Source organism: Scylla paramamosain, unplaced genomic scaffold, assembly GCF_035594125.1.
Source record: "Scylla paramamosain isolate STU-SP2022 unplaced genomic scaffold, ASM3559412v1 Contig30, whole genome shotgun sequence".
In the NCBI taxonomy this organism is placed as follows: domain Eukaryota; kingdom Metazoa; phylum Arthropoda; class Malacostraca; order Decapoda; family Portunidae; genus Scylla; species Scylla paramamosain.
This window is the reverse complement of record NW_026973695.1, coordinates 140,663-158,456: the sequence shown is the minus strand read 5'-3', so window position 1 is coordinate 158,456 and position 17,794 is coordinate 140,663. Positions and strand designations below refer to the sequence as shown.

Here is a 17,794-nt window from a genome sequence, read left to right as displayed (position 1 = left end):
ATAATCTGCGTATAGTGTCGTACAATAGTCACACACCAGTTCCTTTAGGTAAACTATTTGTTATATTGGCTAATATGATAATTATAGAATGGTCACTCAACAATGTTTCCACTAGGACGAACAACCCCACTCGCTTATGAAACCTCAGTTCCATGGTATAGCAGGTCGACGTTTTACTTAAAGAATATCCACACCTTTCCAGTTTTGGATGCTAACCGGGGTAACTCAATCATCTTCCAAGACTGAATAACATTATGATTGTGGCGCTTCCTGGCTTTCCACTTTCCCTTACATATCCAGTCACGCGGCAATTTCAAAATACACGTTAGAATATTTTCGCGAACGGTGAGTTTATTTGACGGTTTAAAATTGTTTGTATTTCTCTCTTACTTGAATCACGGTTGGTAAAATAAAGTGAGGATGTTGTGAAAGAACAAGAAAAGAATGTTCCCTCGTGCAATTGTAGGGCGTGTGGAGGCACCTGGCAGCTCCCCTACTCCCCTTCCTTTAGTCTCCACCTCACGTAGTCACTGCTGCAGACGATGGGAGACGGCAGAGTTCATGCTTACAAACCACAATGTAGTTTTATAACATGCTTTCAATATGAACCGTACTGTTTTCAGTAAAGTAAAGGAGCAAATGATAGTATACTAAATAATAGTACGTGTTCACTAACAAACTTAGGTACCTTATTCCCATCACACACACACACACACACACACACGCGATTGTTAGCATACATCATATGGAAGAACATCTAAGGGCCGTATTGTTAAATCTCTTCGTATCACCACTACCTAATCTACTCACCAAAACACCAGTACATGTTCATCGCTTGGCACCACCCAGATGGATCACCGGGCAGTGTTGGTGTCCTTCAGCTGACACACACGAGCGTTCACTGGGGCTGAGCTCTCCCAACTAACCCTGCCATGACCCTCAGCCTGCACCTCGCCTGTCACCTTTCCGCCCCTCCCCCCCGCCAGCCATTCTATTCGGGTAAGGCACATGACAAGAATAGCAAGATGAAGTATCAGGAGACTTGTAAGGTCCAGCACCCAGGCCGAGAAATCTTAAGTCATCATGAATTGGCGGATGTATTTACTTATCAATTCACTTATTATTATTATCATTATTATTATTATTATCATTATTATTACTTCGAGGGATGGAACACCGTATGAGGAGGTAAAGCCTACCTTAATGATATCGAAATACCTCTATCGTATCACCACGCTCCCTACACCATTCCAGTGACTAGCTTTTTTTTTTTCAGTCCCTGGATCATCCTAGTCACTCTTCTTTGCACAGCCACAACTGTACACCGTAATGTAAGAGAGGCCTTATCAAAGCACTAAATGCACTGTTTTATAGGCCGCAGACTTGTAGTATCACTTTGTTTTCTCTCTCTCGAAGATTTAGCTATCTCCCTGGCCTTTAAGCTGCTGTTATATATTGTGCATCCCTCTCTCTCTCTCTCTCTCTCTCTCTCTCTCTCTCTCTCTCTCTCTCTCTCTCTCTTACTTCTTACGTAGAGAACGCTACCTCATTGATATCGAATTTCATTTCACACTTTTCTGTCCAATCATACTTTCTATCCAGTCCTGTCTTATCTTCGTAATTTGGTGTCATTCGCAAATTTACTGACGTCACTACTTACTAGTAATTCCGGAATATAATGATGCTAATAATGGAGGAGGAGGTGAGAAGAAACACAAGTGCTGGGAGGATAGTTTATTCCCGACTAGTTTCGCACAAGCTTCTTCAGGGGAACTAGTCGGGAATAAACTCACCTCCCAACACTTGTATTTCTTCTCACCTCCTCCTCCAGCTTGTCGGAATGTCTGAACAACAACAATAATAATAATAATAATAATAATAATAACAATAATAATAATAATAATAATAATAATAGCAATAACAATAATAATAATAATAATAATAATAACAATAATTATAATAATAATAATAATAATAATAATATTATTAACAATAATTATAATAATAATAATAAGAAGAAGAAGAAGAAAAAGAAGAAGCGGAAGAACAAAAAACAAGAAGAAGAAGAAGAAGAAGAAGAAGAAGAAGAAAAAAAAAAAGAAGAAGAAGAAGCAGAAGAAGAAGAACAAGAACAAGAACAAGAACAAGAAGAACAAGAAGAAGAAGAAGAAGAAGAAAAGAAGAAAAAGAAGATGATGATGAAGAAGAAGGAAAAAATAAATAAATAAATAAACAAATGAAAATAACAATGAATTCAAGGACAATAGTTACTCATATAACTTCTAAGATTTGTTCTAGAGCAAACATAAAGTGATCTGAAAAAAATAAATAAATGCAGCAGCTCAGTGATCCAAGACGGAAGCAGTCCGATGTGCTACTGACAGACTGCGAAATTACTTCCACACACCACCAAACAAAATGTGAACAAACTTGTAACTTTAAAACTTTTTTCCCTAAACCCTTGAAACAGCTATTCTTTGTCAAATGAACGGTTGCCACTCAACACTGAAGAACCAGTGCCAGGACCTGCTGAAGCTGTCGGTGGTGTTCCCAGTTTTTACAAGTCTATCAAGATGGCTGCCATTCCTACGATGCTCACTCTGAGCCTGAAAGAAAGAAAAGGAACAAACGCAGAAGGAAAACGTTGGAGTAATATAAAGCGATATATGGAAGAAACAAAGATATAAATATTTGCCATCATGCTTACCACGTCATCAATATTCTCCTAATTATTATAAATTCTTGTTATAGTTACAATAATGCTGGAAGAGAGATTTATAGTTACAATAATGCTGGAAGAGAGAATTAATAAGAAGCAGCTACAAGGAGCCAGTAGGCTAGTAGTAGTAGTGACAATGTGCATATAAAGTATACACACTACAATCAATTTCCAATTATTTATTTTATTTATTTTTTCTTAAGCCCCAGTTAAATCTGCACACACATGTGCACTCTCTTTTTTTTTATGCTGCTGCTGCTTCACTTTCTTCTTCTTAAAGCCACACCTTCCTGTTATGGCAAAACAGCCCCTCCAAACAAACCTTCCACACACCGTGCCTTCTCTCTCCTCACCCTTCACGCCCCAAACCTGCGATCCCTTCCTCACCATCTCTCTTCACTCAATCTACAAATGTCTTGTCGCACCGATGAGGATCACAATAAGTATTTAATTTTAAAATCGTTTTATACGATAAAAAGTTTGTTTACCCCAACGTCCAGCTCTCGTAGCAGGAGGGGGTGAGGATCGCACAGACCAGGGCGAGGTTCCCCAAGTGGGACTCAGCCCAGCAGTATGCCTGCACCAGGGCAGAGTCGGCCGCTGCCAGGGACGACTAAACTACCAGTTCAGGGAGAGTCACGAGGCAAGCCACCAGGGAACAGCAAAAGTAGAATAAACTAAGAGAAAATCTGACGCATCCTCACACAATAAAGACGCGATGGACGTCATCCACTTCGTGAAGGGCGTCCTTCAGTGAAAACACAGAACATTGGAAAGGAGACCGTCAAATGAAAAGAAGGAGTACTCCTGAACCACAGCACCTCAGTGGAGGGAGAATGATATTGGAAGTCAATTCTGCGGGACGGGCCGGTGTCCACCACCACCACCTGTCCTGCAGGATAGGTATCCACCGCCACGACCATCACCTGTCCTGCAGGGCGGGTATACACCGCCACCACCTGTCCTGTAGGACGGATATCCACCGCCATGACCATCACCTGTCCTGCAGGGCGGGTATACACCGCCACCACCTGTCCTGTAGGACGGATATCCACCGCCATGACCATCACCTGTCCTGCAGGGCGGGTATACACCGCCACCACCTGTCCTGTAGGACGGATATCCACCGCCATGACCATCACCTGTCCTGCAGGGCAGGTATATACCGCCACCACCTGTCCTGTAGGACGGATATCCACCGCCATGACCATCACCTGTCCTGAAGGACGGGTATCCACCGCCACCACCTGTCCTGTAGGACAGGTATCCACCGCCACCACCTGACCTGTAGGACGGGTATCCACCGCCATCACTTGTCCTGTAGGACGGGTATAAACCGCGACGACCATCACCTGTCGTGCTGGACGGGTATCCACCGCCATGAATATCACCTGTCCTGCAGGACGGGTATCCACCGCCACCATCTGTCCTTGTAGGACGTGTATTCACCGCCACCACCTGTCCTGTACGAAGGGTATCTACCGCCACCACTGTCCTGCAGGGCGGGTATCCACCGCCACCGCCTGCCCTGCAGGACGAGTATCCACCGCCACCACCTGTCCTGCTGGACGGGTATTCACCGCCACTACATGTCATGCTGGAAGGTTATCCACGGCCACCACCTGTCCTGCGGGACGGGTATTCACTGCCATCACCTGTCCTGCTGGACTGGTATTCAATGCCATCACCTGTCCTGCTAGACGGGTATCCACCGCCATGACCACCACCTGTCCAGCTGGACGGGCATCCACCGCCACGACCTGTCCTGCTGGATGGGTATCCACTGCCACCACCTATCCTGCTGGACGGGTATCTATTGCCACCATCTGTCCTGCAGGGCGGGTACCCACCATACTCGCCGCCATGACCATCACCTATCCTGCTGGACGGGTATCCACCGCCATGACTGCCACCTGTCCTGCTGGACGGGTATTCCCCGCCACCACTTGTCTTGCTGGAAGGGTATCCACCGCCATCCACAGCCACCACCTGTCATGAAGGCCGGGTATCCACCGCCATGACCATCACCTGTCCTGCTGGACAGGTATCCACCGCCACCACCTGTCCTGCAGGGCGGGTATTCATTACCATCACCTATCCTGCTGGACAGGAATCCACCGCCACCACCTGTCTTGCTGGACGGGTATCCACCGCCACCACCTGTCCTGCTGGACGGGTATTCACCGCCACTACCTGTCATGCTGGAAGGTTATCCACGGCCACCACCTGTCCTGCGGGACGGGTATTCACTGCCATCACCTGTCCTGCTGGACTGGTATTCAATGCCATCACCTGTCCTGCTAGACGGGTATCCACCGCCATGACCACCACCTGTCCAGCTGGACAGCCATCCACCGCCACCACCTGTCCTGCTGGACGGGTATCCACTGCCACCACCTGTCCTGCTGGACGGGTATCCACTGCCACCACCTGTCCTTCTGGACGGGTATCTATTGCCACCATCTGTCCTGCAGGGCGGGTATCCACCATACCCGCCGCCATGACCATCACTTATCCTGCTGGACGGGTATCCACCGCCATGACTACCACCTGTCCTGCTGGACAGGACAAGTATTGAACAAGTATCCACCGCCACCACCTGTCCTGCTGGACGGGTATTCACCACCACCACCTGTTCTGCTGGATGGGTATCCACGGCCACCACCTGTTCTTCTGGACGTGTATCCACCGCCACCACCTGTCCTGCTGGACGAGTATCCACCGCCACCACCTGCCTGCCACCTGGCCGTGGCAAACCACCTTCACCGCAACGGGAAATTATTAGGAGGCGACTTATCATTCAGAAGACGCGAACGTTGGTTATCTGAAATTGACTTATGTGTGATTAAGAATGAATGTGTAGATATGATCACAAACCTCCACATGGATCAAACAGTACCGAGAGCTGACCACGCCTCTCTCTGTGTCACCGTGACCATCGCTGCAAGACAGGCTGCGTCTTCTACCGAGCTGCTGCGCAGGGCATCAGCACTGGGGAAGCCACGGTGTGCAGAAAAGATACAGCCATCACTACCTAAGAGCATACAGTACAAGGATGTGGACCTAGGCGCACTGACAAGGGAATTACAAGTGACCCCAACTCCAGTACTGACAGGAAACAGCGAGGTACATGAGGTGGAGGCAGCGGTAACCGAAGGTTGCCGCATCATCAGGGCGGCTGCTGCTGCTGTTCCCACCACCAGAGTGACGAACCAACAACGACAAGTTGCTGCGAACAACAACTGGGTCTCGATGGAGCCAAGATGGAAGAGAATATTGGAGACCAACGACACAAAAATGATATGGAAATCTATCAACTGGAAGGGAAACGTTGATCAAAATAAAGGTGACAGACCCAACGATGCTCAATTTAAAGAACATTTTGAAAAACTATTGAATACTGAAAATGCACGAACAAGTTTCAGTTGTGATATTAGTACAGCACCTTATATACCCATATTAGATGATCCTTTCACGTATGAGGAACTGAGTCAGGTAAATTGTGATATAAATGTGAATAAGAGTTACTGTGGAATGTGTCCTGGTGTGTTCAGAATGTTACCAGCATCTTGGTTAATGTTCTTCTTGACAATATTTAATATTATATTATTGAAAGTGTTGTACCCCCAAGTATGGTGTTATAGCAAACTAACAGTACTGTTTAAGTCAGGTAACAAGATGTTATGTGGAAATTATAGAGGTATATGTATCATGGACACACTAGCTAAGATTTTTGACACATTAATATTGAACAGACTTAAACTTTGGTTTAACATTGATAAATGTCAGGCAGGCGCTCAAAAAGGCAGAGGGTGCTTGGAACATGTGATATCCTTAAGATTACTATGTGATTATGCCAATTATAAGAAAAATAAATTGTATGTACTTTTCATTGACTTTAGTAAAGCTTATGACAGAGTGCCCAGAAATAAATTGGTTAAGAGATTAAAAGAATTAGGATGTGGTAAAGTAATGTTGTATATCATAAAAGCAATGTACACTTGCACGAAGAACATATTAAAATCTGCAATAATAGACACAACTGTAGGTGTCCGCCAAGGTGCACCAACAAGTAGTTTATTATTTGTAATATATATAGATAAAATGGTACAAATGCTAAAAAGAGCTGTAGAAAGAGATGGCTTTCTCGGTAGTTTACATGTATTATTACTAATGGATGATGCTGTAGTACTTGCGACTTCCCGAAAAATGTGCTTAAAAAAACTAGCCTCTGTTTCGGAATTCTGTAAAGAAAGTGGAATGCTAATCAATGAGAAGAAAACCAAGTTCTTTGTGATCAACGGTGATGAGAATGATAGACAGAGTTTGAACAGTGGCGGGGTGCAGGTGCAATACTGTAACCAGTACCTGTACCTGGGCGCATGGTTCACCGACGCGGCCCACACGAACACTGTTACAGCACTGCACCACACCGCGAGTGAGGCCATAGTGAATAAGTTTGCCATATTTTGTGCCAGTAACACTCTAATGCCTTTTGTTTATAAAAAGAAAGTATTTGATGCTGCAGTAACAAGTGCCTTATTATATAGCTGTGAGTCATGGTTCAGTAATAATTCAAAAAGTGTAGAAAAACAGTATAATAAGCTGATCAAATGTTTAATGGGAGTGAGGAAAAATACTAGTATAAATCTCTGCATGATAGAAGCTGAAATCAACCCGTTAAATAAGCTAGTGGCTGACAGAAGATACAAATTTATAACACTAGCTGATCAGATGGACAGAGACATTCCTTTTCACTACATATACAACTTATGTAGGGAAGAAAACACTCCAGGTTATCGGTTTTTGGAACAAGTAAGATCAAGAAACAGGAACCCTGATGAACTCGATCATGTTAAGCAAACTGTAAGAGAAAAAGCTCCAGGCGCCACAAAGCTAACAACTTATATAACATATATGAATCCGTCATTAATGGTTCACCCGATCTACAGCACCACACAATATGTACCAGATTACAAACGTGAGGCCTTCACCAGACTACGTCTCATGTCACACAGTCTCCGAATTGAAGTGGGGCGGTGGAGTCGAACCCCGCGTGACCAGCGTGTGTGTCCCTGTGATGGCACACACATACAAACAGAGGAACATGCATTGCTACACTGTCCACTCAGTGCACAACACAGGAATGACCACCCACACATCACATATGACACCCTACAAGCAATGTTTACTGATAACACCCATCTGGAGGAAGTTTGTGACTATGTATATGCAGTTCTGAAATTTTATAAAAATTACTCTTAAAAGATAGGGCAGACATCTGTTTAAGGTAAATACTGTTAATGTATTTTACTTATATTCTCTAAGCTCTGGTAATTTTTGCATTTAAATGTACGTGTCATGTTTTATTTCGGTGAATTTCTTTTTTGTATTTTCTATGTACTCAGTAGGAAAGTTCTTAAACTTAAGATAATTTGTTTAGTTATTAATACCTAGTAAGCGGCTCTCTACATAATGTGACTTATCAATTCAATTTGGACGAAGTAGAGATCAGAATAATATGTATCTTATCAATTTGTAATGGTACTTTGTCAATAAACTACTACTACTACTACTCCTGTTGGACGAGTATCCACCGCCACCACCTGTCCTGCTGGACGGGTATCCACTACCACCACCTGTCCTGTTGGACGGGTATCCGCTGCCACCACCTGTCCTGATGGACGGGTATCCACTGCCACCACCTGTCCTGCAGGACAGGTATCCACCGCTATGACTAGCACCTGTTCTGCAGGACCGATATCCACCGCTAGCACTTGTCCTGTAGGGCGGGTATCCACCGCCATGACCACTACCTGTCCTATAGGAAGGGTATCCACTGCCACCACCTGTCCTACAGGACGGGTATCCACCGCCACCACCTGTCCTGCAGGGCGGGTATCCACCGCCATGACCATCACCTGCCTTGCAGGACAGGTATCCACCGCTACCACCACGTCAGGTGTTTTCAGCACCTGAATGACAACAAGCAAATCATGACTTTTGGATTTTTCATAGACATGTCCAAGACGAAAACTCACACACAGTGCCTCAAGAACAATGTGCTGGCCAGCTACATAGCACTGCGCGTGTTAATGGACACTTTGTGTCAAGTAGAGCTTAGGAAATACTGAGTAGGGCAGTTCTTGTCGTCATGCTAAACACTGCCACTGATTACTACATTTCTCTATTTCTCTTCAAGTACTTGTTGTGCCTACACTCAATGTATTCCTAAAAAGAGTGACCGCTCTCATCCCTCATATCACCGTTCTATTGCTTTAATTTCCTGCCTTACTTAAGTTTTTTAACCTATTCTCAACAGGAAGATTCTTAAACATCTATCACTTCACAACTTTCTATCTGATCGCCAGTGTGGGTTCTGTCATGGGCGTTCTACTGATAATGTTCTGGTTTTCCTTACTGAGTCTTGATCATCCTCTTTTAGGGATTTTGGTGAAACTTTCGCTGTTCCCTTAGACATATCAAAAGCTTTTGATAGAGTCTGGCACCGAGCTTTGACTTCCAAACTACCCTCCTACGGCTTCTATCCCTCTCTGTACCTTCATCTCAAGTTTCCTTTCTGACCGTGCTATTTCTGCTATGGTCGTTGCTGTAGACGGTCGTTGTTCTTCTCCTAAATCTGTTGACAATTGTGTCCCTCAGGATTATGTCATGTCACCCACTCTTTTCCTATTATTCATCAGTGACCTTCTAAACCAAACTTCTTATCATATCCACTCCTACGCTGATGATAACCTACACTTTTCCATGTCTTTTCGTAGACGCCCAACCTTCAGGAAGTAAACAGCTCACGCAGGGGAGCCACAGAACACCAGACTTCTGATCTCTCTAAAATTTCTGACTGGGACAGACTAAACTTAGTATTGTTCAATACCTCAAAAACTCAAATCCTCCATCTAACAAATCGTCACAACCTTCCAGATAAACTATCCCCTCTTCAATGACGCTCAACACTGAACGTCAGTGGTTTGTCCTTTACTTATACTATAAACTTTAAACTTCACATACCATCTCTAGTTAAAACAGCTTCTATGAATTAGATGTTCTGAGTCGTCTCCGCCAGTTTTCTCATCTTTCCCACACCAACTGGTAACTCTGTACAGGGGCCTTATCTGTCCATGTATGGTGTATGTTTCACACATGGAGGGTGGGGGGGGGTTCCACCCATACCGCTCTTTTAGACAGGATGGAATCAAAAGCTTTTCGTCTTATCATTTTCTCTTTGATTGTTTTTAGCCTCTCTCTCATCGCCGCAATGCTGTATCTCTTACTATCTTCTACTGTTACTTTCACGCTAAGTGCTCTTCTGATCTTGCTGACTGCATTCCTCCTCTCCTTTTCTTTCTCTCATCCCTATTCTGCCCACCTCTCTAATGCAAGAGCTAACCAGTATTCTCAATCATTCATCCATTCTCTGGTAATCTCTGGAACTCCCTCCCTACATCTGTATTTTTTCCCTCCTTTGACTTGGATTCTTTCAAGATGGAAGTTTCGAGACACTTATCCTCTGTTATTTGATCTGATGTCGCTTTGGGAGCTGGCATTTAAGTGGACCTTTATATATATATATATATATATATATATATATATATATATATATATATATATATATATATATATATATATATATATATATATTATATATATATGACCCTGCCGTAAAACTGAACAAACACTTGAATCTATATATAGACCTTATTTAAGTTTGGTTGGTTATATGTATATTGATACATTTATATGAAGGTTTAGAGTCACTCACACTCATTGCAAAGACAATGTCCAGGACTTGTGACCTGGATGTGGTTTACCCTCCCTCCACTTTTTTTTCATTTGTTTTACGTATTCTTTTTGTACTTATTCAGTTTTAGGCAAAGCTGCTACCGTGTGGTATAGTTTGAAGCATGGCACAACGCACAGTGTTAGCTGACACACATCACAGCTGTACATGCTTCTTTTCTTCTTTATGAGTAGAGCACAATAGGCACACTGTCTTTGGACTTTTTTTATCACTATTTTCATCATGGGATCCTGTCTCTACAAAGAAATGAATGTCTTCCACTGAGTCGTGCTGGACATGGCCCAAGAGAGAGATCACCACTAGGCTTCCTTAGGTGGTAGATGTCACCAGCATATTTTGAGATTATCTCAAGTCAACTGTAGCTTGAAGTCAAGGAAGCATTTCCGTCCACCATTTGCTTTGTAAATAACATGGCACTTAAGTGATGAAATGTCCAGCAATCTGAGAAATATTTACTTATAATATTTCTTCACACCTTCCTTCCGAGCTGATGTTTGTACGGAGATTATTTGGTCCATTTTATCTATTCCAGCCATGTGATGTTTCCTGTATCTGATGCACACATCTGGCTTACTTACTTGCTTCCCTGCTACTGTTACCTCTTTCATAGAATCCTCATATACTGTGCTTAGCATGTTCACATATTTCTTATCCCTCCATTTCATGTGCATCATTTTATGCTTGTACTGTACTACAGTTTCACCTTTCTTCAGAATTTTGTAATTAACTTCCGAGGATAGCAGTTTTCTGTTGGATCTCAGTGCCTATTCCATCGTTTTGTTGTCAAGAAGAATTTCAAACAATTCTGGTGAGGTGTAGAAGTGATCAACTCCCAGAATGTAGCCCTGATTCAGTAGGGACTGCATTAGTCTCAAAACTATCTGAGTAGGCTTTGTAAGTGTTTCCACTTTTTCATCTGACAAGGTTTCTATTTCAAAGTCATATTTTGTTTTCTTTCCTGTGTAGACTAAAAGATCCCAAACATAGCCAGTATCAGACTCAGCTAAGATATAACTTTCTATACCGAATGTAGCTCGTTTTAGTGGAATACATCGCTTCCACTTTAGCCTGCCTTTCCAGAGCAGGAGAGACTCATCAATGCTTACATTTTGCTTTGGAACATAAGATGATTTTAATCTTTGTATGAGAATATCCAGGACCTCCTTGAACTTGTATGTAGGGTCACTGTTATCCTCATTGTCAGTGAAATGCAGGTACTTTAGAAGAAGAGCAAATCTGTCTCTTGATATACATTTTCCAAAAAAAAGAGTAGCAATAAGCTGATTGGTAGAGTGATATGAATAGATAGATGGCTTTTTCACAATTCCTTGTAAAAGGAGCAATCCAAGAAATGCATACATTTCTCCTTTGTTAGTATCTCTCCATAACAAGTCTGCTTTTTCTCTTCATTTTACCCTTTCTCCTTTTTTTCATCACAGACTTTTGCTGCATACTTATTGGTCTCTGATATAATGTGATCCAGCAATTCGTCATCAAAAAAAGCATGAAATATTTCTAAAGGTGACTGGTCATCTTCCAGGACAAGTTTTACACCACTATCTCCCGTAAAGGGAAAAGGCTCTCTGTCAACAGCTGATTGACTTTGCCAGTTATTTTGAATATCATCATCAGCATCTGTTTCTTCTTCAGCATCAGACTGGTCATCTGGCTCAACCTCAGAGTCTGATTCTGTATCAGTGTAAGTACTGACAGTAGATGAATCAGAATCATCAAAATCATCCAAAAAATCAGCATCTATATCCTCAGCTACCAAAGCTGTAATATCTTCCGGCTTAAGAGGTCTCCTTCTCCTTCACATGATAAACTAATAATAAAGGAAAATAGAAAAAAGGCAATAACTCTTAGTGTTAGCTGATGTGAGTTACATATCCGCCAACAACAAAGCACAAGCGGTGACTGTCCTTGAGAGGCAATGTCGGCAAGTGTCAGCGGATTTGAGATGCCAAATACCGATTTATTTTATTAATTTTGCTAGTAGTAAGGAATCGCTATATATAGACCATGCTACAATCTAGTGTGGTCAAATCAGAGCAAACGTCTATATATAGACGCGCCGACAAAAAGTCCCAATTTCGAAACGTCTGTATATGGATCCTCCGCCGGGAAGTGGTTAATACTTGTCTGCTCCCTAGTGCTGAATGAATAACACACACACACACACACACACACACACACACACACAATTTTTTGTTTAGTGACCAACAATGAAACAAGCACAAAAGGTGTGAAGTGTCCTGTCATCCTTTTTGCTGCCAGTAGTGTCTTTGACAGCCACACTTTATACCATTCTATAAAGGCTGATGAAAAGCCACGCAAGTCAAAGGGTTCGAGCAGTACCGAATTTCACTGACCATCGATAAAATAAACAGTAAAAAGCCTGAAGTACTCGGGCCACACTGTTCTTCGTGGCCTGCCAGTGGTGCCTCTCAAACCCACACTTCACACCAACACGTTTCATAAAGACTCAGAAGCCGCGACACTCAAAAGGCACCGATAGTACCTGAATTGCACGACAGGGAAGGGACACACACCGCTACCGATACAATACACCTACCAGTACACAAAACTGCACCACCTCCCAGCCCGGGAGCTCGAAGAGACCTTACACGCAGGTTTACATACACTAGGACTTCGCTAAGGGGTTGCCAAGATCTGCCTGCCGCTCTCCTCACTCGTTCCAAGATATAATTTTCTTGCAGGCTTTCAGTACACGAGTTCCAGGCGACGCGTGGACAGACAGACAAACATGAGCAGCTTGTAGACCCAGTGTTGTTCTGCCTACCTACACACCACAAGAAATCGCTGGGATGGAATGGATGTTACAGATGAGGAACTTAATCACAGTGACTTGTGGAAGGAAATGTTATTCTTTAAGTCTTGCATGTGTAGTTTATTGTTACGACCATCTAACCTAAAATGTAAAGCTGGAAGTGACAAACACGACTCTAATAAATCTGTTGGAAGGAAAGGAGCCTTTTTTTTGCCATACTTGAGAAATTTCCGTCGTGGTAAATGTATAAAACAAAATATGTACTTAAGAGTAGCTTGCTTACACGCACAAAACAAGTGCCTTGTGGTTCAGTCAGTTAACGCTAGTCTTTTCAGTCTGCTCAGTTCAAACTCTGGTCACGTCCACCTCCCTCATCAAAAAAGTAATAAATAAAAATAAAACATATACTTACGTGCCAAAAATGAGCCCTGGAAATAAAACTAACGCTATAAATAAAGAAAACACAAACTTCTTCTCACTTTGCCAGGAATGTGGCTCAGATTTCTATCCAGAGGAACTGAAGTAGAAAAGAAAATGTTTGCCTAAGACTCCCTAGCTTATAAAGACACGCTCTGGGATGAATCTGCCGCTACACATTAACAAAACACATCCCTTTCTATTCCATGAAACGAAGCCTTCACCTTGAACGTGGCTCAGATTATTGTCCTCAGAAGTTTGGCGAGAGAAAGATGAAATATTTCCTTAAAGACTAATAAAACTTTTCATAATGAACATGGTTTAAAATCTGCCCAGAACAATTCTGAAAAAAAAAGAAAAAAAAAAACTTAAAATCTACATCAGAGAAGGATCTGCACTGCCACATTACAAGGCACAGATAAGGAATTATAATCCTTCCTTAGTTTTCTGGAACGTGGTTTAAAATAGTCAAGAAGAATTAAGAAAACGAGAATACATCACTTAAACTCACTAACTTACATAACAAAAGGAATCACATTAGTATAACAAAACCCACAAATAAATCATGTACTCGTTGGTCGTCACTTTTCAGGGAAGTGGCTGAGATTCTGTCGTAATGAAATAAAAAGACCAAAAGGCCAACGATAAAGAGACTCTTCCCGCCTCACACTCCAGGCACGTGGTGAAATTCTGTCTTCAAGACCTTACAAAAACAATACTTAAGTTACACACCACAAGGAATCGTATTACCAAAACAAAAGCTTCAGGTAAAGAGTACTCCTCTCCTCACTTTTATGGACCATGCCTCGAATGCCATCGCAAAAAATAAAAAAAAATAAATAAATAAAAAAAATAAATAAATAAATAAATAAATAGATAAAAAAAAATTATATATATATATATATATATATATATATATATATATATATATATATATATATATATATATATATATATATATATATATATATATATAAACGAGAAAATTGAACTTAAGACTTACTAGCGGATGTAAGAGAAGGAATCACATTGGTAGAAAAAGGGTAAAGATTATGAAGGCTCTTCTTTCCTCACTTTTGTGAACGTAATTAAAACCTCTCCTAAAAACTCAGAACACAAGAAAATATCAGCTTAAGACACACATACCAAATAGAATGGTATTACTAAACCAAGGTAGAAAATATGTACTGAAGACTATTAACGTTACATCGCAGAACAAATCATATCACCAGAACAAAGTTTAGAGGTAAAGAAGACACAGGCCTCCCCACTCTGAAGAACGTGTTTGAAATTTCTCCCTTGAAGAATTACAAAAGCGTGAAAATGTCAGTTTGAGATTATCGAACCTAGGAAACAGGAGGAATCGTAGGCGTAGAACAAAGGACAGATAAAAATAATCCTGTTTTCTCACTTTCCAAGAACATGTTTGATATTTATGTCGTAAAGAACTTTCAAAGTGAGAAAAATATTTCGCGGAAAGCACTAAAGTTACGGCAGAAGGAATGGTATCAGTACAACAAAGGTTAGGGATACACACTATGCATCCCTCCTCACTGTTAAGGAACGTGGCTAAGATTATGTGCTGAACAATATAAAAAGTGAAAATAAATATCTATTAAACATTACTATATTTTTATAGCACAGGGATTCGTATTAATGGAACAAAAACTGAAGGTAAAGAATTGACTCGTATTTCCTCACTTTCCAGAAAGAAATGTTTTATAATTGTGTAGAATTAAGACACAAGAAAATATCAACTTAACACTTCCCAACCCACGAAGCAGAATGAATATTAACAGTAGAACAAAGGCTATACAAAAAGAAGACTCTGCCCTCAGTTTCCTGCGACCTGCGTGGAGTCCTGCCGTGGAGAGCTTAGAAAACGACGACTGTAAGTGGGAGGGAAATCTTTACTGGATTATATATCTTTTTATTGTTTTTTTTTTATTAGTATTATCATTTAAGAGCTCGTGCCAAGGACAACAAAAACTACAATGTTCCTTGAAGACTGTGAGTGAGAGGGAAGAGGTTCACTTTATTTTTGTATTCATGCAATAAAAAAAAAAAAAACTCATTCAAGACGCCAGAGTGTGGGAGTCCATAGGCAAGTCCAACAATTTAAACCGAATGTGAAGCAAAAGGCTTTATTTTCATGAGGTTCTCTGGTCTATTCCAGTTCGTTTCGTCTCCTCATGAAGGGCGTTGGCAAACATTTCTTCCTCTCACTTTCTTAACACTAGGTGGACACTTTATTGGAAGTTACTAATGTTCCCCCATGATAGTATTCATCATCGAAGCGCCCCCGCGATGCAGTGACCAGCGCCTCACTGCATCAATGATTCTAACTGAGTCATGACGCCGCAACATCCAGGTGAAGGTGACGAAAAAAGGAGGTTTCCACGATCGAACGTAAACCTTCAGACTGCCACACAAACCACATACCACAGAGCCTACCAGAGAGAGAGAGAGAGAGAGAGAGAGAGAGAGAGAGAGAGAGAGAGAGAGAGAGAGAGAGAAATGAGAAGTTACATAGGTAGATAAGACAGATATATGAATAGATGGATGAAATTAGACAAACAGATGCAGATAGATAGATAGAATGATAGATAGATAGATAGATAGATAGATAGATAGATAGATAGATAGACTGATGCAGAGAAAGAAAGACACATAGATAGACAGACAGAATAAAACTGAGGTAAAAAGAAAAAAAAAAAGACTGATGTATCGGCACAAAGACAAATCAACAGATAGACAAACAGACAGACAGACAACCAGCTAACATCCGCTAACCTAATCCCACCTCAAGTATAACTGAGATGCTTGATATTCACGTCATCCAAATACGTCAATGTAAATACCTAAAGGCCAATACTAATGCTGCTTCCTGGCCGCCTCGTGGACACACACACACACACACACACGGTAATGACTAGTGCAATTACGGGGCGTGCGGGGGTCGTTACTGCTAAAGTTGGGGAGTGGAGAAGCTGAGGGGTGGGTGGCATGGTAAGCAGGGAAGAGGAGGCGAGACTAGAAAGTCAGGGTTGTGGAGGTTGGACTGAGGAGGTGAGGCTAGGGAAGGCTGGGGAGGTGAGGCTGGGGAGGCGAAGCTAAGAACAGGAAGCTGGAAAGATGGCGCTGGGGAGGTGAGACTAGAGGAGGTAAGGCTGGGGGCAGGCTGGGTTGGGGATGGATAAACCCATGGCAACAAGGTAAGTCACTCTCAATTTAATGAGATGAACAGTGATTCTAGTAACGAGTGTTGATTCACCTCAGCTCTCTCACTCTTGGCTCCCCACATGATTCCTCGTGTGGATGAGTTGATGATGAAGCGAAGCGAGTTGATGTGGTGGAGGTGAAGGATGTGCTGATGAGGGAAAGGCAGTTGATGATGGTTATGAAAGTGATGGAGGAACAAACAGCGACAAGGAAGTTGAAGATAATATCGGAGTGGTAGAAGGTGGAACGCCAGAGGATGTGGTGGTGATCAGAAAGACAACAATGGTTAATGTTTGCGATGATTCCTGATTGCAAACTTTACGGTAAACATTCAAGAAACAAGTGTAATATACCGGGGAATGTTGTGACAGCGGCGGGGTGCGTGGTGAGGGAGCAGAGACGCCTAGACAGTAGGCGCACCGCCCACTCTCGCCAACACTCAAGCCTATTTTCGTGTCCCTCAGCCTTACAACCTCCCATTTCAAGCACCATTCTTTTAGATTCATGGCACTGGAAACACTTACATCCTAGATAGTCATATGAAATACAAAAACTGATAACTATGCAAAATTAAGAATGCTAGTTATTAATGGTCTGGCAACCGCTTGCTTCCTACTAGCCTAGCGAGGCATAACACACCAGTTTCACTAGCAGTATATGTCCAAATACACTCATTACCAAGTTAACATACCTGCTGACCACTGTGGACAGGCTTTGGGAGAGTTTTGGTTCACCTAAAGCCCAAATAAGCGTTCAAGAAAACACAAGACTCACGCGTACACCACAACGAAGCTGACGCTACTGACCACTGACTGGCTGGCTGAAG

General features: G+C 42.3%; 1 protein-coding gene across 9 annotated transcripts in view; it reads right to left on the bottom strand.

Annotated features, from left to right (window-relative positions):
* Positions 1–17,794, bottom strand: part of LOC135097718 (uncharacterized) — a 48,400-nt gene extending 30,606 nt beyond the window's left edge. For 7 of the 9 annotated variants that reach the window (XM_063999714.1, XM_063999717.1, XM_063999718.1 and 4 more), the window contains exon 1: positions 17,660–17,794. The gene's annotated coding sequence lies outside the window, so the exon portion shown is untranslated. Of the gene's footprint in view, positions 1–810; positions 905–17,659 lie in introns of those variants that run through there. The other 2 variants (XM_063999720.1, XM_063999719.1) reach the window with 2 other exon arrangements.